Below are 27,401 nucleotides of genomic sequence, written 5' to 3'. Positions count from 1 at the left end.
GGAAGTTTGACATCTGTTCAGTAAACAATGCTTGCTTGGAGAGAGAGAGAGAGAGAGCATTATATCACCAGCAATAATATGCTAGGAAGTTTGAATGCATCTCGGGAGAAAAGGGTGAACCTGACACTTGTTAATGTGTACTGGTTTATGTAATAAAAATAATGTGAATGGTCATAATTGGTTTTCAGTACCCTCATTCTTTATTGTTCGACCTTCCGTAGTTTCATTATGTTATGTTATGAATTTACATATTTTTTCGCATTCATACTATCACGTGATATGACATGTGCACCTGGCAGTGAGTCATGAAGAAAGTCAGGTTAAGGGAGTTATAATTTATTTTACTCATATTCATATTTTTTCATATACTCACTCACGTGGGTTAGGTTAGGTTAAGGGACTTAGAATTTGTTCCTCATATTCATATTTTTCATATACTCATGATGGTTAGGTTAGGTTAGTTTAAGGGACTTAGAATTTTTTCCCTCATATTCATATTTATATTTCCCTCCTATTCATATTTAGGTTAGGTTATGTTAGGTTGGGTTAGGTTAGGTTAAGGTACTTGGAATTTTTTCCCTCATATTCATATTTATGTGAAATGGCGGTTTTTTGTCCGAAGAGTATATCTTGAGCCAAAATAATGTTGGGTATTTCACGTGGGTTAGGTTAGGTTAAGGGACTTAGAATTTTTTCCCTCATATTCATATTTTTGTGAAATGGGTTTTTTTTTTTATCCATAGAGTATATCTTGAGCCAATAGGTTGGGTTGGGTTAGGTTAGGTTAGGTTAAGGGACTTACAATTTTTTCACTCGGTGGGTTAGGTTAGGTTAGGTTGGGTTAGGTTAGGTTAAGGGACTTAGAATTTTTTCACTCAGTGGGTTGGCTTAGGTTAGGTTGGGTTAGGTTAGGTTAAGGGACTTAGAATTTTTTCACTCAGTGGGTTGGCTTAGGTTAGGTTATGTTAGGTTGGGTTAGGTTAGGTTAAGGTACTTGGAATTTTTTCACTCATATTCATATTTACGTGTATGGTGGTTTTTTTCATCCGTAGAGTATATCTTGAGCCAAAATGGGGTTGGGTATTTTCAAGGGGTCATGAAATGGTGGTTTTTTCATCCGTAGAGTATATCTTAAGCCAAAATGGGGTTGGGTATTGTCAAGGGGTCCAGCGAAACCATGGTTCTATCCGAAGAGTTCTTCATAAGCCATTTTGGGGTTCTTTTCTGAACTAGAGCGAAATATTTGGTGGATTTCCCGTGGAGTAGTTAATGGTCAATGTACATGAGGTTAAGATAAAGGCAAGTTTATGGGGTTTATTGCCTATGAGCTTTAATGGGGGTTGGGTGTTGAGGTTGAGCCAAAATTGGGTCTTTTTCCTTACTATTGTGTGTCCTCCATCTCTGCCACCATTGAAGGAGGAATCCAGTTACAAGGTAACATGTGAAGTGATGGTTCAAGGCAGTTAGTCAAACCTATTGCTACTACTGTGATTTCCATTTCATTGCTACAAGCTACTTATGGTCCTTAGTTCCCCCCATAGTGCTCTGTGAATGATTAAGCTTCCCTGTTGTGAATATTATTGCTAATGTTACCGGGACGCAATGTAACCTTATGTGATTTCTCAATAACATAAGCCAAGCAGAAGGGATTATGATTAGTCTTTTGTCCAAGCCAACCCCGACCACGTGTTTGTAGCTAGTGTATTTATGTTGAATTGCCAATTTACTTGCAGATGATTTATCACGTGCCTTGTTGTGGGAAGTGGACTCTCGTGATGTGGGTTTCAGTGATTCATCAAACTTCACTGTTCTTTTTCATTAAGACCGAACATTTCCGGCCTTCCAAGCTCTGCAGTAGTGAGTATAGCCTCGCTGCATTCATCTTACTTACGAACCCAAGTGTTCCTTAACACCCCTCAGGTGTAATCCAGAGTAAAGTAGTAAAATATTTGTAATAAAGCTAAACCTCTGAATTTACCTAAATTCCTTCATTCTGAAGTCAGCCCCAGCCGTTATTTTTCATTTACATTATGGTTCCTTTAGGTAATTTAGCCCTTGAATAATCACATTTCAGAGCCATTGCAATTGCAGAGGAACCACCTTCATAATAATAATAATAATAATAATAATAATAATAATAATAATAATAATAATAATAATAATAATAATAATAATAATAATAATATATATATATATATATATATATATATATATATATATATATATATATATATATATATACATATATATATATATATATATATATATATATATATAATATATATATATAAGTACATGGGGAATGGTATACATGAATTAGGAAAATCACATATGCTGAAAGTACATATGAAATTAGTAAAGGAAAAGACCCCAGTATCCCTTAACACCAAGGTGCTAATCCCCAGGTAGTCGATTTTTCTACCTGGGGAGCACCTCAGTGTGAAATTTCACACCTTTAGGTGTGAAATTTCAATCTTTTAATGAGGTGTTAATTACTTTTCACGCCTGTAGGTGTGAAAATTGACCATAAAGGTGTGAATGTAATAAATAAGTGTGAAATTTCACTGGTTTCCCGGGTCGTGTCGGCGCTGCGCAGGACTCTACAGAGGTAAAAAGCCTAACTTCAACCCTAACCCCAAAGTTCCTTATACTCTGAGGAGGTAAAAACCATAATTTCAACCCTGAACCCACCCACCCCGACATTCCTCATACTCTAAGGAGGTAAAAACCTTGATCTCAACCCTAACCCCAAAGTTCCTCATCCTCTGCAGAGGTAAAAACCCTGATTTCAACCCTGACCCCGAAGCTCGTCATACTATACGGAGGTAAAAAGCCAGATTTCAACCCTGAACCCCCCGAAGTTCCTCATACTCTACAGAAGTAAAAACCCTGATTTCAATCCTGACCCTGGATTCCCTCAAAAACTCCCAGTGACGTCACGACAGTCTACGGGTGACGATCCCAGATTTCTAACCCGACCCCAATGATGTCACAAAGCTCTATGACGTAACATCCCAAGGTTTCAACCCTCACCCCGAATTCCCTCTACTAGCCACCAATGACGTCTTAAAACTTGAAATCACAGGTTCCAACATGTCCCCAAATTCACTCCCAAATGCAAAGTTTCAAGTCAAAATGGTACACTGAAAATTAACTTAAGAAAACCCAATTCAGTCTTAATCATTTATGATATGTGTATATAGATACATAATATTCCATACATAAAGAGGTTAAATGGAAAATCAGATTACATACGGAATTGTTATTATTCTTGTAACAAAAGTCATACAGAAATACATGGGGAATGGTAAACATGAAATAATATTCCATACAAAGTCATACAAGGATACACTGGAAAAGGTGTACAAAAGAATACACGGACATGATATACATTCGTTTTACAAAAATAATACATCATCGAGACACAATGCTAGTATATACCACACACATCCTCCCCAGTTTCATAATCATCTAATACATCAAAGCTTTTAAATCTTGATAACAAGTTCTTCACATATAAATCTTCCGCACATCTTTCCTCAAGCAGGGATAAATTCTTTTTCATGATGACCATGCAAGTGATTTTACCTTTTCTTTCATTTCATCACTGATTGTAGATAACACAGGTAAATATTGATTTAACCACGTCATGTTAACTCGTCCACTTTGTCCGATAACGGCGGGGAAGATAACATATTTGACATAGTCATACGATGATTTAAATCATTCTTCCTTCAATTTCTTCACCAAAGAAAAATATTGATTGAACCTCATCTGCCTGGTATCCCTGCTCAAACAGTCAGCATGGTCCTCATCTTTGGAATGTGCTACACTCTTTTGCACGTATTCATTATCTTCAACAGGGGCACTGGTGCCATATTGGGTTAATAAAGTAGCTATGGTGGGGATACCTACTTCATCGTCACATTCCCAAGAGGTCATATTTTCGGACCTTTTCATAATAGCAGACCCTTCAACCCCACGATCACAAAGACAGGCGTATGGATAACTTTGAACGACGTGTTCAACCACACCATAATTCCTGCACGTAACACAAATAGTGGCCACTACTAAACAAGAATTTCCCTTCCTGAATCTAATTTCGGACAAGTTCCCGAAAACTAACTTGCACTTAAAATAATTCAACATAACGTGAAATCTTGGAAAACAAAGAAATTTGAATTATACAATATGTATAGAGAAGAAGACCCCGACATAATATTAATCAATGAGCATGGTATGAAACGAAATTGCAGGAATAGCAATAGCAATAGCAATCAAGAATAATATTAGACATAAGATAATAGACGATTTCCAAGAGGACTTTTTAGCAGTCCAAATTCATACTAACAAAGGACCAATAGTGATCGCTACAGCTTACAAGCCACCAAGAAGACATTATTTCCCGCTACCAGATGTAAAGAAGTTAATGAACAGGAGGGAACCTACCTATCTCATTGCAGATTTAAATGCCAGACACCAACTATTTGGATATAGGCAATCTAATTACACCGGTAAAGAAATTGTCAGATTAATAAATAAAAAGTATATCATACACTTAGGACCTGATTTTGATACTTTCGTAGCAAATAACAGAAAAGGAAAACCAGATATTATATTAGGAAATAAAAAAATTCACCTCAATATTGCTATTACAAGAGGGCCAGCAACCCCCTCCGATCATATACCAATGGTAATTACATTGTCAACAAATCCAATAATGATTCCATCCTTAGAAATACCCAATATAAAAAGAGCAAGCTGGGAAGGCTTCAAAAATGAAATAGAAGGAAAAATTAGTTGGCAACCAACTAAAAATTCAAATGAAATAGAAATAACAAAAGAAATAGTTGACGAAGAACTTGAAGAATGGTATAAAAATATAGAGGAAGCTATAAAAAATCATATACTCATAACTAAATTCACAACACTTCCTCACCCTATTAGTAGTGATAAGTTAAAATTGATACAATGGCACTACAAAAACATCCAAAACACAGTACTTATAACAGGTTGTAACAACACATTAATGAGAACATATGTATCATTACAAGAACAGTTAATACAAGAAAACTCAAGATTATACTATCAAAATTGGGAAGACTTAATAAAAAATACACAAATATAGTACAATAACCCCAAACATTTCTGGAACTCCGTTGCAAGACTGATGGGAAGCAAAACTAATACATCGCCATACATAAAGCATAGGAATGATAAAATATATGATGACCAAGAGAAAGAGGTACTGCGCAAGGCCTACTGGCAGGAAATATTCCAGATAACGCAGGAGGATAACCAAAATTTCGACAACCAACATGAGACAATAGTCAATGAATTCATTGAACAACATAGACACAGAACGAATCCGCATCATGCAGCTGACATTAACAGACTCAATGAAGACTGACCTCTAACAAGGAAAATAGAATTATGGGAAATCAAAATAATAATAAAAAATTTTAAACACAAGGCACCAGGGAGAAGTCGAATTAACAAGGTCATAATTCAAAATTTACCAGATATTTCACTTGAAAAATTAAGAGAAATATACAATTGGGCTCTCTCAATGGGATATTTTCCCATTATATTCAAGAATGCAATAATGATTTTGATACCCAAACCAGGAAAAGATACGCGCCAGGTAGAGAATTTTAGACCAATATCATTACTAGAAATACCTGGCAAAATATTGGAAAAAATAATTAACAACAGACTAGTGTTGTTCCTAGAAGGTAATCAGCTACACAATAAAAATCAATATGTATTTAGAAAAGGAAGAGGAACCCAGATTGCAATAGCAACAATATATGAGAGCATTGCACTGTCACAAAGAAGAAGATACCTATGCAACCTAGTATGTAGAGATATAACCAAGGCATTTGACAAAGTATGGATACAAGGTCTTCAATACAAAATATTACATCTCAACCTTCCAGGGATTTTTGAGAAAATACTATGCAACTTCATCAAAGATCGAACAGCAGCAATCAAGTCACAAAATTACATAGGGAATTCATTCCCGTTACTAAGTGGAGTCCCACAAGGATCTGTACTCAGTCCAACATTATTCATATTATATACGTCAGATGTGACTCCATCACCAGAGTACTGTACTGATGTCTGCTTTGCAGATGATATAGTTATACACCCAGAAAAACGTACACGAAGAAGGGACCCAACTTTGAAAAGACAAGTAGCACAAAATACAATGAACCAAATTGAAAGAATTAATCAATTTGAAAAGAAGTGGAAGATAAAGACAAATAAATCCAAATTCCAACTAGTATCGGTAACTGCATACAAACCTGCACAAATAACGTTAGACCAACAACCAATGAATTTTACTAAAAGTACAAGAATATTAGGAATGCAATTCGGACAAAGAGGAATATCAAGACATGTGAGAGAAAGGCTAAGGATAGCAAGAACACAAAATACAAAGCTGAAAAGGTTTAGGAATATGAACACAACTATCAAAATCCATTTCTACAAAAGCCTAATCAGACCAATAATGGAATATCCACCAATACCCACGTGCTTAGCATCGACTTCCAATATAAGTGCATTACAAAAATTCCAAAATAAAATATTAAGGTCTGCAGATTATACAGACTGGCAACCAATATATGGAGGAAACTAGTTCAATGCAATAGTGAACTAGCAGAAGAATCAGAAGCAGAAGAGAGAAACCTTGACCCAAACAACACAGACCACAGATGGTGGAGAAGAGTATCTTCATATATTCATCGCGATGAACCTCGACCATTATACTATTAAGAAATGTCTTGTGAAAAAGTAATTTGTATAATTTACTATGTAGATATAATGCAAAATCATTATGATAATTAAAATTAAGTTTAGAGTTAGAAAATTGGAACTTTATTAAATATGATTATATTCTGTAATAAAATTCAAAATATGTAATCTGTACAATTCACCATGTCAATGTAATGTATAATCATTATTGTATTATATTAAGATTAGTTGGAAAATTGTACCCTTACCCAAATAAAATTGTGGATAAACCACACTTTACATTACTCTTACCAATACTTAACTTTCCAAACTATTCCCTACCACGGTTAGCCAGGTAACTGCCCTCACTCTTCTTTCACCCATCTTACCTATCAGCTAAAAAAAAAAAAAAAAAAAAAAAAACTTGCACGAGGAGGTTGACGAAGCCATGGCGAGAGTGTGCGTCTTAATATTCAATGGTTCAAGAGTTAATGAGCCACTAAATCCTGCAATCGAGCTTCCCCGCCACCTTGTCCCTATGATTCATTAAAATCACTCCCCTTTATCACAATCACTGACTAAACAAGTTGTATCATGCCACTCTCCAAGACTCCCACCTGAAGCTATGAATGACGCTAAAGCCCGACCCACTTGCAAACTGTTATCTCAACCACATGATTAAAGTAGTTGTATCATATAAAGAGTTAATCACACGAATAAACAAGCTGTATCATTTTCCCCACATGTTAATAAGGTTCCCACGCAAATGCCATTTTCTTTCACACACCCGCCATTTTCTTTTTCGCACGTCCCACCATCTTCCCACCACTACCACTACTGCCTCTTATCACTGCATTACGCAATGCTTCTATTTGTTTTTTAATAGCTGCATTCCTTAACATCCAATCTTTAACCCCTGCCATCTCAATTAAGCAGAGATAATTGGAAATACTAAACTACAGCCAAGTGAAGGATATCGTCATTAGTCCATTCTTAATCGTTATATGTGCACCATACTTTTCTCTTGGCTGGAACGTTAAACGTCCTTCGTCACTATCCAGTAAGTATCATCTAAATCACTTTCATTTTCTTGAACATGTAGTGAATATTAAACGGTAAAAAGCAATAACTTTCATCTGTATATCGAATAAGTGTTCATATAAAAGATAATGCGCCAGTTGGAAGAAGAATATATTACACAGTCATTATTTCTCTCTTTCAGATATGGGAAATAGCACAAGTAGTGAACTATCCGCCGATGAAGTACCCACCCAGGTCAGCAAACAGGGTTCCGATCAAAATCCCGAAGCTTAAAATCCCGAATGTCAAAATCCCTAAACTTAAAATCCCTAATGAATTAAAATCCTGAATCATCAAAATCCCGAATCTTAAAATCCCGAATTATCATAATCCCAGTAAATTATCCATTTGTCTTAACCATCTCTCTCTCCCTCTCTTGTACGAGCTTGGGGCAATTACCATTTCAGGCTTCTTGTAACGATGTCTTTTAGTTTAGTCTGTTCCTGTGTTATCATAAAGTCACTTCTCCTTTGTGGTCTACAAAATACTAAAAGCGTAAAGCCCATAACAACAATGGAAGAGATCTGTGAAATTGTTCCTTCGCAAAAAGGTTTTAATAAGTTAAATGCACATGGTTATTTGATGGTGAAAGAGAAAAGTTTAAACAATAGATACTACTGGTGTTGTGAAAGTAGGAAACTGCTTAATTGCAAAGGCCGAGCAATAACCATATTTTCAAATGGACAACATATTCTTAATAAAACTGTAGACCACAACCATTCACCCAATGCAAGTGCAGCGAACGTTTCGAAGATCATAGGTGAAGTAAAAAACCAAGCTAAAAACACAAAAGATGCCCCATGTCAGATAATACAATCGTGTACAACCACTGCTAACCCGGAAATTGTTCCATGTTTGCCATAAAAAAATGCACTTCGTCAAAAGATTAAAAGAATTCTCTATATGAATGCTTCCAAAGTGGATTTCCTCGTACCCAGAACAATGTCGAAGCATGGCACAGGCGATGGGAAAATTTAGTAGGCAATGCGCATGTCGATGTTTATCGCATAATTGGTGAGTTTCAAAAAGAGCAGCAGCACGTAATGAAGGATGTGAACGCATTCTGCGAGGCGAGTCTTGTCCAAAAAGAAAAAAATGTGTTATCCGTCGTGAAGAAAGGATACAAAATATAGTTAACAATCGTGAAAAACGACCAGATCTTATGAACGATCTTCGGGCTATTGCTCATAATCTTTCATTTTAAAATATTTCCATATTCTAGTTTTAAATGTTTTAATGTATTCTCAATGATTCAAATACTGTTTTGTAAAGGTGTTGAAATAAAGGTATTTCTTCTTTTTCTTTTTTGTTTTAAGTTTCCCCACAAAGTTAATCCTTTAATGATGTCGGATAAATCCCTGGTTTCCTTGCATATGGAACAATTACTGGTAATTTCAGACAAACGAATATATGAAAAGAGAGAGAGAGAGAGAGCTGGCAATGGCCTACAAACAAACAAAAATAAAATACCATATTCAGTAAAATACTGAATAAGAAGATAAAACGAATAACAAATACTAAGTAAAATTTGTACAGGGTGTGTAAGGGGTATGTAATTGAAATTATAAAATATACTGTAAATCACCTAGATAGATAGGGAATTACACAAAAAAAAGAGAGATAAAAAAAAGAGAGAAAAGAAAGAAAGAATAAAAAAAGAGAGAGAAAAAAACTTAAATAATGGAGAATGGCTATAGTTTTCGGGAATCTAAATTTGGGATTCTGATAATTCAGGATTTTAATACATTCAGGATTTTAAGTTTCGGGATTTTGACATTCAGGATTTTAGGATTCGGGATTATGAACCAAACCCCAGGAAACATTATTACTATGGCGTCGGGGCCCCCAACTCAACTATTAGGAAGGTTAAAACGGGTCAAGACCGTGAAGAGGATGCAACATCTCCCACCCACTGGGGTCCCTCAACAATGCAATCCTGTACAAGCTTCATCGGATATCCCTGCTTCGCCACCGCCGCCGCCCACGACTGAGCATGAACAAGTGTCACAACCCATCATGGATGAACCACCTGGTCAAAGTATGTAAATCCGACGATGTATTTATTTAATTATAGTTCCAGATGCCATAGAAACATGCACTCTTTTTCCCCGTTTTCGTGTTTTCTTAGACAGTTTCACATTAGAATGTACACGTTTTAAAGGTCCACGTAACGCCATTTATAAACCTTTAAATGCCATTGACGTATTGGATTACATTACAATCGGTGTATCAGATCAGAAAGGTGAAGCAATAATGTTTATTAAAAATGTGGTTGTATCATGCACCCTGCATATAAGACCTAGATAAAAACTATCACACTTTTTTCTTATAAATGCCGTATGTGACATATACCCCTCGTAGTATTTGACTGACATGGCTGGTGAACATACCATATATTTGAGCAGTCTCGGATGTTTGGACACGTATACAAAAAATTCACCATCAAAATTTGCAAATAAGAAGAATTGCTATACCACATATCAATTGAGAACCGGGGACGTTAAAAGTATATAAGTCAAATTTAGCGGAAAAGCCGCAAAATTATTAGGTTTTGAAATTAATACCGGTCATGAAGTATATGGAGGGCGTGAATTGAATGAACACGTTTCCATTGATTCCCTACCTGATAATTGCGGAGTAGATTATATATATGTGTATACTGATATAGTTCAACTGACAATTTTTGGTGGGAGACAAGTCAATATATTGGACTGTTTTACTTTAGAAAGTGATAGAGGAAACGGAATACATAATACAGTCTACAAATTGTTGAACACGAACAGATTTCAATTATTATCACGGATCAAAATGGACATCATTTACATTTCACTAAAGACTCGAGTATTACATGCCTGCTCCATATAAAAACTCGATGAAAATAGATGAGGAGGTGTGTATAAATAGATGGGTAGGTATGTATATAATTCAATGTTCACCCTTAACATTCCTTATTCGTGATCACACCCTCGAGTCAACTAGAACGTGCAAATGAAGCTTTGCTTAAACTATTTTGAAAGAGTATAAAAGTAGTGTAAAAAAGTATAATGAGAGTAATATTCACGCCTCCTTCAGAGGCGGAATTTAAAAAAACTATTTTTATCAGAACCTTTAGGAAGAAGGGCTAGGTTTGAGGATATTTCCGTTTTCTATCCCGGGCATAGAAGAGGTATAGTGGTTTGTTTTCTGCTATAAGCGGTATCACACGTAAAGTGCTTCCTTTTCTATTTAATGTTGCGAAACCTTCAGTTAAAGAATTTGGTAGATCTGTGTTATCTGATATGGTATACGATGGTTTACCTTAAAAAGAATCCATCAAACGAAATGGTATAAGAGCCCTCAAAACTACTGGACAACGAATTTTATGCGGTATCAGACGAAGACGGAGGAAACGAAGGAAAACAGTGAAACAATTAGTTAGACGGTCGAGTGTGGGAGGAAAGAAAAAATGAAGGAAGTGGAAGAGTATACCCGTTAAATCTAGAAGTAAATAAAATATGGACATGTACGATCTTATGTAACTCATTCATCAATTGACATTCGGCAGGTACGCACACGTTCTACCCTTCATCTAAAGTTATATATGAACACAAAATATGGCTACTGTAGTTCCTAACGTACCCGAAACTGGTAACCAAGTTCCCATTTCTTCGTATATTGCTGGTATATCAGAATCGTTCCCGAATGTTAATAGACGTAGAATTATTGAAACTTCAATTGATTCGAAGGAAAGACTGGATTTTACACCTAGCAATATTTCCGTAAATCAAATTCTAACCAATAAATATATCGAATTTCGCGTCAACGGGGTGGCAGGTTCTTTCTTAGAGTTGTCAAGTATAGCTTTAGAATTATATATCACATTACATAGAGGTGGCATGCAACTAGAGGATGATACACACGTAGCCCTCGTTAATGGTATAAGTAATGCATTATTTAAATCTGCTTCTATTTTCTTGAACGAAAAGTTGGTGGAATCCTATCATATATCAAAATGCTTAAAATGATAAAGCACTAGGCGTTACGTACCACCAGTCGGGCAGGGTTTTTATACGATGATTGTCATGTAACACATGGAGTAACTCATCAATTTACGCCCAATACATTCGCTCAAACCAGCAGGGGGGAGTCACGGGTGATGAGCAGCATTAAAACGCAGGGCTAGCATAGGTATTTTCCACTTCTTTTGGATATAGCAACTATAGACATGCATTTACTTGATTTAATTGACTTGAGGCTTAGACTCGAATTAGCGAATAATAACTGGGTGATGGGTGCTCATACTGACAGGCATTTAAATGAGATAAATATAGAAAAAGCTAAATTATGGATCAATAGAGTTACCCCGCACTATAACGCCATGTCGGCTTTAAATGAGGCTTTAGCAGTTAATCCTATATAATATATATCTGATAAGACTTTATATAAAACATGCGTTATTGTTCAAAATGAAAATTCGATTTTAATTGATCAACCTTTTAACGGTTGTTTACCTGAAAAAATCACATTGGCCATGATTGATATGCAAACATTTTCGGGTAATTACGCGGCTAATAGCCTATATTCTAAATCTTTCGATTTAAATAATATACATATTACCGTTAATGGGAATACTGTAGATAATATTCAATGTAGTTTCCCTAATACCATCACACAATTATCTCACGAGACAGTAAAGTATAGGGGGTGGCGGTGAGAATCTAATCACTTATAATAGTTTTAAAAATGGGAGAGCTATTTACTATTTTAATTTTGTTGTGGAAGATATTGAAAATTCAATGCCCGTGGAAATTTCGGCAACCCTGCGAATATCGATCTGTTGGGTACGGTCACTCCGAACCCCTGTGTTATTTTACTTTTCGGGGATACGAACGGTATTTTAACGGTGTGATTTGGATAGGGTTATTCAGTGTGATGTTAGAGGTTAAATGGAATGGATATGAAAGAAACTGAAATAAGTTTAAAAGGTTCACTCGGTGATCGCGTTAAATATTTAGGTGTGTTTGCTTCGGATGAAGAAGGATTATTTACCCTACCCAAAAATAGAATTAAACCTTTAGTTTTTATATCTAATACATTATCTTCATCCACCAATGTTAATATTATCGGTCATTGGGTATGTTTTTACATGGAAAATCACCGACATACATAATCTTTTTCGATAGTTACGATAAAATCCAAAAGTTTATTCGAATGACTTCTCTAAATTTATATAGGTATGCACATTCTGAATACAGCACCTATCGAATAATAAGACAGATACAACTGGATAAATCGTACAAATGCGGTCGTTACGTTATATTTTTTGTTCATTGCGTGAGTCACCGCGGCGCGAAAAAAGTATTATCTGTAATACAAAATGTATTCTCATTCACTTGTTTTAGAGGTAATGATAAATGGATAACGGAATACTATTTTAAATATTTGAAAACGTTTAAATGTTCACATTGGAGATCAGGGGGTAAGCGTGCCATCACATACAAGGAATGTCTTCGCATCTTAAAAAACCGAGGTAACTGCATTTTTCTTTTGTTTTTTTTTATATTACCTTATTCACATTCTATTAATAATATATTGTATATATGTATATATATCACACCTCGAATCATATCACATTTTTACTTATTTCAGGATGATCTGTGAGAATCTAACCCCTGTGGAGGGCAGCTGTAAACTAGGACGTCTTCGACGTTATCTCTTAAACACGTTTCGAAATATTCGAGTTATCATAAGGATACATGTAGACATTATATTGGGATGCGTGATGAGGCAGTCTAACGATGATTAACGTATTGAATTTATGCAAATTTGTACACTGTCTTTTATGTGGTAAATAAATCGTTGTGAATAAATATAAACGTATTTTTTTTACCCCACCCATTGATTTTTGTATGCGTTTGCAAATGTATTTGAAACAAGAAAACAGGAAGATGGGGGAAAAGAGTGCATGTTTCTATGGCATCTGGAACTATAATTAAATAAATACATCGTCGGATTTACATACTTTGACCAGGTGGTTCATCCGTGATGGGTTGTGACACTTATTCATTCACGGTCGTGGGTGGCGGTGGTAGCGAAGCAGGGATATCCGATGAAGCATGTACAGGATTGCATTGTTGAGGGACCCCAGTGGGAGTTGTTGCATCCTCTTCACGGTCTTGACAACGTTTTAACCTTCCTAATAATTGAGTTGGGGACCCCGACGCCATAGTAATAATGTTTCCTGACCTGGGTGGGTACTTCATCGGCGGATAATTCACTACTTGTGCTATTACCCATATCTGAAAGAGAGAAATAATGACTGTTTAATATATTCTTCTTCCAACTGGCGCATTATTTTTCTATACAGATGAATCTTATTGCTTTTTACCGTTTAATATTCGCTACATGTTCAAGAAAACGAAAGTGATTTAGACGATACTTACTGGATAGTGACGGAGGACGTTTAACGTTCCAGCCAAGAGAAAAAGTATGGTGCACATATAACGATTGAGAATGGACTAATGACGATATCCTTCAGTTGGCTGTATTTATAACGCACAGTCTAAAGGTATTAATAGTATGTGAATAGGGCTTGCAAATCTCTGCTACGGTTTACAAACCGGGTATGTATGTGTGGATGATCTATGGTGTGAATAAGTCACCATAGGGCAGTACACCCATAAATCGCGCTCTTAGCTGTTGATGCTACTGTTCAGATATCTGGGGTGAAACGGGTATTAACCGTATGTGAAGATGGCAGGGGTTAAAGATTTGATGTTAAGGAATGCAGCTATATTTGAGATTAAGGGTAGCGTCTTTAATGACTCATAGTGTCAGAAGTTTGGGAAAGGAATGCACCCCTCAACAAGTTCATGCGCTAACCGCTAGAGAGGACATTGAACGTCAATTCTCGAGTAATAAAAATGCAGTTCTCGTTAATCCACCCACCAGTTCAAATCTTGAATGTTGGAGACGTTGTCTGTATAGCGGATAAGCATCGGAACGCAGTTTTTAGAATATGATATACAACTCAAAATACTCTGGAAATTTTTAAATTCTGAAAAGTGGATACATTGCAAAATCCTGTCATATACTTCTTGGAAGATTTAGCCAGTGAAGAAATAAAGGGAGTATTCTACCATGAAGAATTAATTCCCGGAATTCTACCAGAAACATATGATATCACTATTCTGAGAAGCAGGAAGAAAAGTAATAAAACTCAAAATTACGTTAATTGGAAAGGTTACCCAAGTCAATTCAATTCATGGGTTGATGAATCTCAAATTGCTTGGATATGAACCATAAACAACCTTTAATAAAGAAAAATAAAAACTTTATTTTATTCATCACATGTTTATCACCCAGCAAGAGAAGTAAAGTCATTCCAATCTTAAACAGTGGTTTTGTGGCTGCCATATCGGAAATTTTTAGAAATGTTCTTTTCAGTAATCTAACTCAAGATAAGAAATTTATTGAACACTTGAGAAAGTGTAGGCATGAAATTCATCTTGTGTCCTTGAAAACAACGTCTGTAGCTAAGAAGAAAAATATATTGAAAAGCTGTAAAGGGGGCGCTATTTTATCGGTGTTACTACTTTTAGCTGCAAGTTTGATAGGGAGTCTTTTTGACTGACGAAAAATGAAGGAGTTTTACGTTATCCCCGTTGTTACATATGAGAGGTTAATGAATAGAAAGGAGGTTTGTGGTAGTATTGATAATAATTATACTAACCTTGAGGGTGATGGTAAGTTGGATACAGCCGTTAGTGACACGCACTTAAATGTTAATGTTAAAATGAATGCAAAATTTCCCGTGGCTGATAAATCACTCACGGGGCCTCCTCATTCTCCTATAAAGGGCGTGGGCGAGGTGGCTGAAGTAGCTGGGGAGGAGGAGGTAAATGCTCCGATTACATTGAAAACAGTTAAAGGGGACATTGGTCACAAAAGAAGCAATCCCGATTTAACATGTATTATTCCAATATTATTTAAAGAACCTCAAGAGTCGTATGTTACAGCTTTTGTTAAACTCTTACAAAATTCTAACTCGATTGAATGGAATGAAGAAGGGGATTTAGCTCATCCACTTGGAGGTTATAATATTTTAGATATTGCTCGAGATTTTCAAGGGAGTAAAAAACCACTGTTGATAATATTTCCAATGATCACTACTTAATTGAGATGGCAGGGGTTAAAGATTGGATGTTAAGGAATACATCTATTAAAAAACAAATAGAGGCATGGCGCAATGCAGTGAAAAGAGACGGTAGTGGTATGAAGATGGTGGGACATGCGAAAAAGAAAATGGGGGGTGTGTAGTAGAAAATGGCAGGTGTGTGGGTACCTTATTAACGTGTGAGTAACCCTTTACATGATACAACTTGTTTAATCACGTGGTTGAGATAACAGTTTGAAAATGGGTCGGGCTTTAGCGTGATTCATAGCTTCAGGTGGAAGTCTTGGAGGTGGCATGATAAAACTTGTTTAATCAGTGATTGTGATAAAGGGGAGCGTTTTAATGACTCATAGTGTCAGGAGGGAGGGGAAGCTCGATTGCGGGATTCGGTGGCTCTTTAACTCTTGAACCATTGGAATGTTATGATGCACACTCTCACCATGGCTTCGTCAACTTCCTCATGCAAGTTAGTTTTCGGGAACTTGTCCAAAAATAGGTTCAGGAAGAGAAATACTTGTTTAGTAGTGGACACTAATTGTGTTACATGCAGGAATTACGGTGTGGTTGAAGACGTCGTTCAAAGTTATCCATACGCCGAGATTGTAGGCTTTTGATATTCTCAAGCTGGTGCAACATACGCCTGTCTTCGCAATCGCTGTGTTGGAGGGTCTGCCATTGTGAAAAGGCCCAAAATTATTACCTCTTGGGAATGTGACGATGAAGTAGATCTCCCCAATATGGCATCAGTGCCCCTGTTGAAGATAAGGAATACGCTCAAAAGAGTGTAGCACATTCCAAAGATGACGACCATGCTGACTGTTTGAGCAGGGATACCAAGCAGATGAGGTTAAATCAATTTTTTTCTTTGGTTAAGAAATTGAAGGAAGAATTATTTAAATCATCGTATGGCTATATCAAATATGTTATCATCCCGCCAGTATCGGACAAAGTGGATGAGTTAACATGACATGATTGAATCAATATTTACCTGTTATCTACATTCAGTGATGAAATGAAAAAAATTGGTAAAATCACTTGCATGGTCATCATGAAAAAGAATTTATACTTGGTGGAAAGATGTGTGGAAGATTTATATATGAAGAACTTGTTATCAAGATTTAAAAGCTTTGATGTATTAGATGAATTGTCTTTCACACATGATTAGGAAACTGGGGAGGATGTGTGTGGTATGTACTAGCAATGTGTCTCGATGATGTATTATTTTTGTATAACAAATGTATATATGTCAGTTTATTCTTTTGTACACCTTTTTCAGTGTATCCTTGTATGACTTTGTATGGAATATTAATTCATGTATACCATTCCCCATGTACAAGAATAATAACAATTCCGTATGTAATCTGATTTTCCATTTAACCTCTTTATGTATGGAATATTATGTATCTATATACACATATCATAAATGATTAAGACTGAAATGGGTTTTCTTAAGTTAATTTTCAGTGTACCATTTTGACTTGAAAATTTGCATTTGGGAGTGAATTTGGGGAAATGTTGGAACCTGTGATTTCAAGTTTTAAGACGTCATTGGGTGCTAGCAGAGGGAATTCGGGGTGAGGGTTGAAACCTTGGGATTTTACGTCATAGAGCTTTGTGACGTCATTGGGATCGGGTTTGAAATCTGGGATCGTCACCCATAAACTTTCTTGACGTCATCGGGAGTTTTTGAGGGAAATATCGGTCAGGGTTGAAACCTGGGATTTTACGTCCACAGGCTTTCATGATGTCATTGGGAGTTTTTGAGGGAATCCAGGGTCAGGGCTGAGTATGAGGAACTTTTGGAGGGGGAGGGCTCAGGGTTGAAATCCGGGTCTTTACCTCCGTAGAGTATGACGAACTTTGGGGTCAGGGTTGAAATCAGGGTTTTTACCACTGTAGAGTATGAGGAACTTCGGGGGGTTAGGGTTGAAATCAGGGTTTTTACCTCCGTAGAGTATGAGGAACTTGGGGGGGGTGTTAGAAGTTGAAATCAGGGTTTTTACCTCCTTAGAGTATGAGGATTGGGGGGGGGGGGGGGGTTCAGGGTTGAAATTATGGTTTTTACCTCCTCAGTGTATGAGGAACTTTGGAGGGGTCAGGGTTGAAATTAGGGTTTTTACCTCCTTAGAATATGAGGGACTTCGGGGGGGCCGGTTTCAAGGTAGAAATTAGGATTTTACCTCCTTAGAGTATGAGGAACTTGGGGGGTTTACCAGGGTTGAAATCAGGGTTTTTACCTCCATCGAGTCTTGCATGGTGCCGACACGACTGTGGGAAACCTGTGAAATTTCACACCTATTTGTATTCACACCTTTATGGTCAATTTTCACTCCTTAAGGTGTGAAAAGTAACTAACACCTCATTAAAAGGTGTGAACAGTAATTAACACATTAAAAAGTGTGAAATTTCACACCGAGGTGCTAATCCCCAGGTAGAAAAATCGACTACCTGGGGATTAGCACCTTGGTGTTGAGGGATACTGGGGTCTTTTCTCCTACTGAAATTCAGATATACAACATCAGTCTAATACGATCTATACGTATTTCTGTATGACAAGCACGACAATGGAAGCACATCTGGAAGATTTTGAGTGACGAGAAATAAGGTTTAAGATGAGTATCAGGAATTTTAGGAAATTTTATAATGGGGGAAAAATAAACAAAAATCCACCATAGAAACAATAAAATTTTGAGAGGGAAAAATAATAATAACACTCTTAATGCTTTTAACAATGGAACTGGTATTTCCTGGTAAAACAGGCAATTGCTGTCCATTTTATAATTATCTACTTAAATATTAGATGATATGCTGAAGAAAATATATCATAATATGATACGACAGCAATACTTCATGTTAAGCTAGTTATAATATATATATATATAATATATATATATATATATATATATATATATATATATATATATATACATATATATATATATATATATATATATATATATATATATATATATATATATATATATATATATATATATGTGTGTGTGTGTGTGTGTGTGTGTGTGTGTGTGTATACGTATATATAGGAGTAAGATGACAGGAGAGAGTGAGAAATTATTGCATAAGGAAATTACGGAAGTTCCATATGTAGACAAGATAATGATGGAGGGGGTTAGAGATGGCTGGGACAATATCTTCCTCACCAAAGTGGGGAGAATAGTACGTTGAAGTATCATCTGGGTTCCTGTGGGGGGCACAGGAAGAGTTAGAGGACAGTCCTAGGTAGACGAGAACAGTAAGAAGAGAAGCGGGAAATGAGTGGAGATTCTTAAAGTGAAAGAACAGGAAACATGTGAGTGGTGAAATTTCACAGACGTCTTTTGCATAGCATTGTACGGCGCGGAAGGCGATGATATTGTTCTTTTTTTCTTGTATTTTATAGTATATAAATAAAAAAGGGGGGAGAAAAACACTTTATTTGTGCGGAAAAGGAAACTCCTACACAATGGGTTACGTTAGACGAAGAGAAGCATAATCAACGAGCCAGTTCCGACCAAAAGAAAAGAGGCTATGCGGGTGCCATTGATCCAACTTACATTGCTTACATTGCCATAAGGACGGCAATACTAAACTGTGATGATGATATTTTTATTTCTTGCGAACTTGCCTCCAGATGTAAATGCAATGACGGAGGTTTAAATAAAAAAATCAGAACAGTTGTTTTGCATATTATCTGTACTACACAGCGTTCTGAAAGAGTCTTCCAGTAACACGCAAACTGATTCTTTCTTCACGATGAAGTTGGCGTCTTCTGAAGCAGATGTGACCGACCTACACAACTCAAATCCACGCAACACACTAAACGAACTCTGTGTTACCATTGCAACAAAAAAAAGAAAAAAAAACACTACTCTTCCCAATGTAGTCCACCAATGTTCCTTTTACATATAACTCAAATGACAACGAATCCTTTGCATAGGTGCAGGATAAACCTTTCAGACTGAAAATGAGATTAAATTCAATCAACTCAAGTGAAATGAGCAGATAATAATACATAAGGCAAGTACAAGTTTCAATAACCCCTGCAAAATATGACTTACTATACCTCATCTTCGCCTTTAATCATTGACCGTCAGTAGTTTCTGCTCTTGAAAGTAAATGGCTTCACCAAACAATATTCTTTACTGTTGCCTCTCGTCGTGTTATCAAAATATATGATGGAAATTTGGTGCATCTGAAATAGAAATTTTTCATCTTCACTGCCCAAGTCACTAAATTTTGTATGACACAATCGAATATTCCTATTCATAGTTCATTCTGGAGAAGGTGCGATCCACTCCCAGAGAAGATGTCGAGCTGCCGTACGGATCAATATGATAAATCAAATCAAACTTTTTAATTATTATTATTATTATTATTATTATTATTATTATTATTATTATTATTATTATTATTATTATTATTATTATTATTATAAGAGCGACGCCTCAGAGATAACTCTCAAACTTTTGATGTGGAATGATACTGATCAAGAAATATGCTATAACCTTTAACTAAAATGGAAGCATCGATACAACTGCGATATATACGTATATCTCAGGCAAATACACAAATGAATGATCCAAGCGTGCAGTGATGTTTGCTCTTTCACAGATATCATCTGCATCGTCTACTTGAACTTGGACATATTGTGATACAGAAAATGCAGTTTATCTAAGTTATTTCTTTCCGACAGGCGAAACGCAGAACTAATTCCGCCACAAATTTACGAGTCATTCAATATGCAACTATTGACAGTTTTCATATCTAGAACAGTCCCTCAGAGCTGTGATGTTACTTGCTGCACTTACCTGGAGACCGCTGTAGTCACCGCCATATGAGAGATACAAAATCCTATATGAATGGACCTTTAGACTCGGTCATGTGAAGGAAGTACTGCGATACTTTGCAAGACCAGCTCAGGATGGTGATTGGCCCAGAAGTTGATATCGTAATTGCTGTTCTTTTCAGTTGGCTTCCATTATGTGTCACAAAAATATTGTTAGCTTCCTATCATTTGAATATCGGCGTTGACAAATTTGCAAAATATTTACTTCAACAGAATACAGAGATGAATACAGAGGCGGAGGGCAACGGAGGGAAGGAGCAAATTTGGTCGAAATCAGACTTGGGGGAGAAGAGATTAGTGAGGGCTGGGAGGGACAAGGTTTGGGGTCATGTTTGTTGATTCAATGAGACAATATTATGCGGGCTCTGATGTTATTGCAACTCCGCTTACTGTGCCTGTTGCAGTTCTCTCTCTCTCTCTCTCTCTCTCTCTCGACCCTCTCTCTCTCTCTCTCTCTCTCTCTCTCTCTCTCTCTCTCTCTAGCAACCTGTAAGATAGCTATGAGCATATCGACACAAATTCATAGACAGAATAACGTAAGCTGTGTCTAAGTTCTTTAGTATATATAGATATATATTAGTATATTATATATATATATATATATATATCTATATATGATATATATATATGTAGTATGTAATATATTCTATATGTATATATAGTGTGTGTGTGTATATATAACAGAATCACGAAGTCTGGAACGTGACGAATATATAAATGAAGGTAGAAGCCACGAAGGAAGTGAAACAATGGAGCAAGCTACAAGATCTTTCGACTCCAAGGTCCTTTACTAAGCAGACTGACGTACATGAGAAACTGAGTGGACAAGGACAGATAGGGATTATAAAGGAAATAGGTATTACCTAGAATCCAACACACCTGGAGAATTAGTAACCTTCCAAAACAAAACATGGGTACAGTAGAATAGGTTTACAAAAAATTTAAGTCCGACTGCTCAGACACAGGGACAAGACAATTATAGGATTATTCAGGGCGGCAACTGACCACATTCAAACATTTATATCCCTATTTGTCACTTACACGAACGACCCTTCCTTGCCCACTCAGTTTCTCATGTATGTCAGTCTGCTAAGTAAAGGACCTGTGAGTCAAAAGATCTTGCAGGATACTCCATTGTTTCACTTTCTTTCATGGTTTCTACCTTCATTTATATATATATATATAGATATAATTATATATATTTATTATTATTTTATAATTTTATATCTATATATATATATATTATATAATAATACGAGTATGGCCACCAGAAACTTCAGTAATTTTCCGTTAAAACTTTATTTTTATCCAACGTTTCGGGATACAAATCACATCTTCAGGGCTAAAAACAGGGAAAAGATTAAAATTCTATACATTAAAACAGACTAAAATGGGGCACAGTAGTAAATTATGCTTTTTAAAAAATTATATAATTAATTATCATTACATCAGTGAAATTCGAATTTTATATAAAAGTAAGATGGTAACTAATTAAATGAGAGATTAACAGTAAAGAGCAAAGCTACTAAGTACAATGACACTTACAGGAGAGAGAGAAAAAATAAATAAACAAAACACTTGAAAACACAAAAACTACTAGTGAACAACTAAGAAAATTACATTATTACTAAAGACAGGAGAAAAATATTGAACATTATATTTTATATTCCTTGAAGAATTTCTGTTATGCAATAACCTAGAAAACACACAAATATCAAAAATAATAACATAAGTAAGGCATATGAAATGTAAATACTACACTGGTGATAAAGAAATCACCTAAAATAAATATTTGCTTTAATTAATTCTATAAAATAAAAATACTTTAAAGACAAACAGACAAAGATTCAGACATAAGAAATGATAACATTATCCCAATACAAAGTGCTGAATTGTCCAAATTTTACAAAAAAACTACAATGCAAAATATAGCCAAACACACCAAAAAGTTACATATATGAAAAAAAGAAACACAAATACAGGGGTGTCTAAATGTTGAGGATAAAGAGATTATTGTAATTTTTAAAAATTGTTATTTGCAATGAACCAGAACACTTTAAAATGACAAGAAATATTACAATTTAGTGGCCATGCTCCATTCTTCTTTGTAGGTATGTATGGCCAAGCCCAGACCATCCTTTGTCTTCTCGTTTTCTTCTGGTTTCTCCTTGCAAGATCCATCTTCACTAATTGCACCAGTATCCTGCCTTGTACATAATCCAAAATGGTCCCCATTCATTCTTTGTTGAGGGTGTTTGGTGGTGTTACAAGTTCGAGAATGTCCTCAAAGATCTCCACAACCCTTACAGTCTCACACCGTTATGCGTGGGGGTAACGTGAGGTTGACATAATTCAGTAACGTACAACGTTACACTTACGACGCACAATGTTACACTTACGGCGTACGTTACGTGCTTTGCCACACAATACCTGGGAGTTCATCGGGCCAGCTCCGGTAGGCGCCACATTGCACTTGCTTAGTTCATACATTTGCGGCGCACTAGACTTTGCTTGCATTATGCAAATTGTCCCGTGTCACATTTCCAACTGATCAAGGTGATTTCACCACGTATATGCCTATGTTTCACATCCGTGAACATGTGCCACCTTGATATATGAATGTGTGACAGTAGTTTAATTCGTGATTCTGACCGAAGAAAAGCTCCTGTTAATGACATCAACCAGCAAAAACGGCTCCAGTCCCTGGAATTCTACAGAGGACTGAAAAAGTTATCCAGCTATTTCCGTTACTGCTTGGCGAGATACCCTATGCTTGCAGGGAAAGTTGGATAGTCCTTCAGCCGTAAAGAGACGGTGATTGTACTGCCTGAGGAACTGCTCTTGTGTCACTGATGTTCAGGGATGGCTCCGAGGGGGCGGGAGCCAGGTAACCCCCAATGTTCCTGACTGAGTTGGGGAAATCCTGACTCAGTTGGACTGTCAATAACAGACAATGCTAATATTTTGTTGAATAAATGCCCTCTAGATACATATGCCAGGTCTATGCTTTTATCACAAATTTTTGGTAGTTGCCCCTCGTCCACCCCCAAATGACAGGTGTACATACACACATACATATATACACACACACACACACACACACACACACACACACACACATATATATATATATATATATATATATATATATATATATAATATATATATATATATATGTATATTATATTATATATGTGTATATATATATATATATATATATATATATATATATATATATATATATATTTATATATATGTACTCATGTTTTTATATAAATTAGTCACTCGATATTACTAGCTCTGTGTTATTATTATTATTTTTGTGATGGCGCCCACGAAAGTGTTGAAGATTGTAACAGGCCTTTCCTTTCGAGTGAGAAGTTGCAACTGATTTGAAGGTAATTTACAAATATTTTGAAGTGCACCTCGAGGTTTTAGTTTACAGAGTTTGGATAAAATTATTATTTTTTATTCATTTTTCTCTTGTTTCGTTCTTTTGACATGTCCATTTTATATGCTTAATGTTTGCACTGTCAATGATTTTATTGCTTTCCATATTATTGTGTTTTTGTATTCTCTTCATTTTGTTTGATTAATTTGAATAGTTTTTATTGTATAATTATTTTAATCTAATACCTTGTGAATTAATTTGTATTTAATTAAATTTCATTTCAAATTTAATTATTGCTTTATAATTTGAAATAATTAATTTTCTTGATAAACTTTGATTTAATTTTGTTCAATAATTAATTCAAGAATCAATTAAACTTTTGTTTTCAAGTAATAACAAATTGCCCTGAAATTGTGAATTTCACTTATAATTTTTGAATTTCGAAATAAATTTTTGTATTTAAAATTTATGTGAGCATTTTATTATACCACCAGTATTATATATATTTGTTTAGGTAGAAATATGGAGTGGTAATTGTGCTGTTTTCCACAAGTGAATTAGAACCAGGGAAATACTTAGATTTGAAATCATTGAAAGAGTGATGCCCTTTAATTAGGATTACCTCACACCTATCTTAATGAACTTAGACTGATTGTTTTCTTGATTGTTAAGTTCTATAAGTGATCACTGTTACCTTTAGAGTATTTAGTCGTTTAGTATTTGTGATGAAGGTTCAGGTGTCTGGTTGTAGTGAGGTAACTAGTAACCAGGTACTTGATCAAACTGTGCACCAAGTATAAATGGTGTCCTAGACCAAGGATTAAAAGTCTCTTGCTCTAACAAGTACAAATGGTAAGTGTAGTAACCTGATACTTGAAACTTTGGGTTAACAAGTATTAATGGTGTCCAGACCCAGATCTTTGGCACTTCGTCACAGGTATTAATGGTGCCCAGAGACCCAGGAGGAAAATAAGTCACATTATCACTCTAGCTTATAATGGGGGTGTTAGGAATATATTTTGTTAGGAGAGTGACCATATATTTGTTTTTGCATTTTATTGTAAGAATTGTTATTTGAGAAAAATGGCTCCATTCGATACTCAGGAATTTTTAGCAGCCCCTTCCATCCAAGTGTTATCTGAAACTACTCTGACTAAGGCACAGTGGAGTGCTCTAGCAGTAGCATGTGGTGGTCAGGTGTCTAGCTACTAGTATGATAAAAGCAGAAATCAAATTCATTGATATGAAAGCATTGATAGACTCTGGTAGAATAATTGATGAAGATGAGTTAGAATTGGCTCAAAAGTTGTTGAATGTAGCACAGGCTGATCTTATAAATAAGCAAGTAGAAAAGAAAGAGAAAAGTGATGCAGAATTGGAACTCAGACGCTTAGAAGCAGAAGAAAGTTTGATTAAGCTGAAAATGCAAGCTGAAAGAGAAAGAGTACTCAGGGAAAAACAAGAAAGAAGAGAAAAAGATGAAGAAAAAGCAGCAGAAGATGAAAGGCAAAGGATAAAAGAGGAAAGAGAAACTGCAAGACATGAAACCAAGGTAATCAAGACCCTGCATATGATGTAGTAAGAGTGCAGAAGTTAATCCCTAAGTTTACTGAAGAGGCTCCAGATGGCTTCTTTGATCACTTTGAGAAAGTGGCTTCAGGTATGGGATGGCCAAAAGATAAATAGTCAGTTTTGCTACAAAGTGTCTTGATTGGTAAAGGGACAAGCGCTTTTTTAGCCTTAACAGCTGATCAGTGTATAGACTACAAGGTGCTCAATCATAATGTGCAAAAGTATACCAGATGACCCCAGATTACTACAGTGAAAGATTCAGAAATTTAAGAAACGATGAAAAGGTAACTTTCTTGGATTACGCCTATAAAGTGAGGAGGTGTTTTAAAAGATGGATGGAGGCAGCTAAAGTTACAACTTTTGAAGAGTTAAAAAAGTTAGTTGTTTTGAAGCAATATTTTAGCAGCCTTCCTGAGCATATAAGAGCCTATTTGAGAGAGAGAGAGGTTAAAAAACTTGACAAAGCTGCTACACTGAGTGAAGATGTCAAGGACCAGAATCAACCACGCACAGGTTTTAAGTCTCATCCAGGTTTCAGGAGCAATTTTATAAATGGGAAACCTACCTACAAGTAATAATACTCCTCAGCAAGCTAATGTGAAATCCTCATCTAATTTTGCAAGACAATTGCAAGAGCCTAATGTTGTCTGCTTCAAGTGTGGAGGAGCAAGACACTTCAGTCAGGAGTGTTATTGGAATTATCAGCAGTCAAAGCCTGTTGGTCAAATAGTAAGAGGTGACCAGGTGAAACAGACTGTGGAAATGTAACTTCAAGCAGTGAATGGCTGAGCAGTTTGGAGGCTTTTGAGCTGTATATCTGTGAAGGTACACTGGCATTTCAAGAAGAGAGTGTGCAGGTACCAGTCAAGTTTTTGCGTGATACAGGGAGTAACCATAGTGTGGTGTTATGTGGTGCTCACCCAATGTTGGAAAAGAATCTCACTAGAGATTCAGTTATTTTGAAGGGTATAGGAGGAGAGGAAGTAACTCCTATATTCCACTTACACCTGTTCTGTGAATTGGTGACAGGGAATGTTGATGTTGCTGTGGAGGACTCACTGGCTGTAGAAGGTGTACATGTTCTGTTGGGAAATGGAGTTGGTGGTGTTCCATTTGTTCCTTGCCCTGTAGTGACAGACAAACCGCTAAGGATTAGTCCTACGGTAGAGTTAGAGAAGAATAACCCCTACCTGTTCCATAGTTGTGTAACTGCCAGGAGTATGAGGAGGATTACGACTGTTGGTGAAGAAACTGGGGATTTGCACGCCCAAGAAGGATCAAGTGAAGGATCTTTGAATTTAGAAGAATTGTTCCAGGGGAGTGATGCCTCCCGTGGAGCTGACCAAGAAGGGATTTCCCAAGAAGATAAAGAATCTGTTGTTCCTGAAGAGACTCCGAGTAGTCAGAGTATTCCTGAAAATAGTAGTGAAACTACAATGGCTGAGGTAGCAGATATTGCAAGTTCAACCCTTGAAGTTGGACATGTGACAAGAGAAAGCTAATGGGCTTGCAGAAGAGAGATGAATCGTTAGCTGATTTGTTCTGTTGTCTGAAGGAAGGTTTGCTGATGGGGAAGTATAGACCTTCAGATATACCCAGAAATGCTGAATGGGGCGAAT

At 36.1% G+C, this 27,401-nt stretch overlaps 1 protein-coding gene across 5 annotated transcripts in view; it reads right to left on the bottom strand.

Annotated features, from left to right (window-relative positions):
* Positions 1-21,109, bottom strand: part of LOC135201673 (solute carrier organic anion transporter family member 74D-like) — a 74,534-nt gene extending 53,425 nt beyond the window's left edge. For 4 of the 5 annotated variants that reach the window (XM_064230793.1, XM_064230794.1, XM_064230791.1 and 1 more), the window contains exon 1: positions 20,782-21,109. The gene's annotated coding sequence lies outside the window, so the exon portion shown is untranslated. Of the gene's footprint in view, positions 1-20,036; positions 20,166-20,781 lie in introns of all 5 variants that reach the window. The other variant, XM_064230792.1, reaches the window with a different exon arrangement.
* Between the last annotated feature and the right edge of the window lie 6,292 nt (positions 21,110-27,401).

Source organism: Macrobrachium nipponense, chromosome 28, assembly GCF_015104395.2.
Source record: "Macrobrachium nipponense isolate FS-2020 chromosome 28, ASM1510439v2, whole genome shotgun sequence".
NCBI lineage: Eukaryota > Metazoa > Arthropoda > Malacostraca > Decapoda > Palaemonidae > Macrobrachium > Macrobrachium nipponense.
Note: the sequence above shows the minus strand (reverse complement) of the source record. Positions and strands in the feature narration are given on the sequence as shown.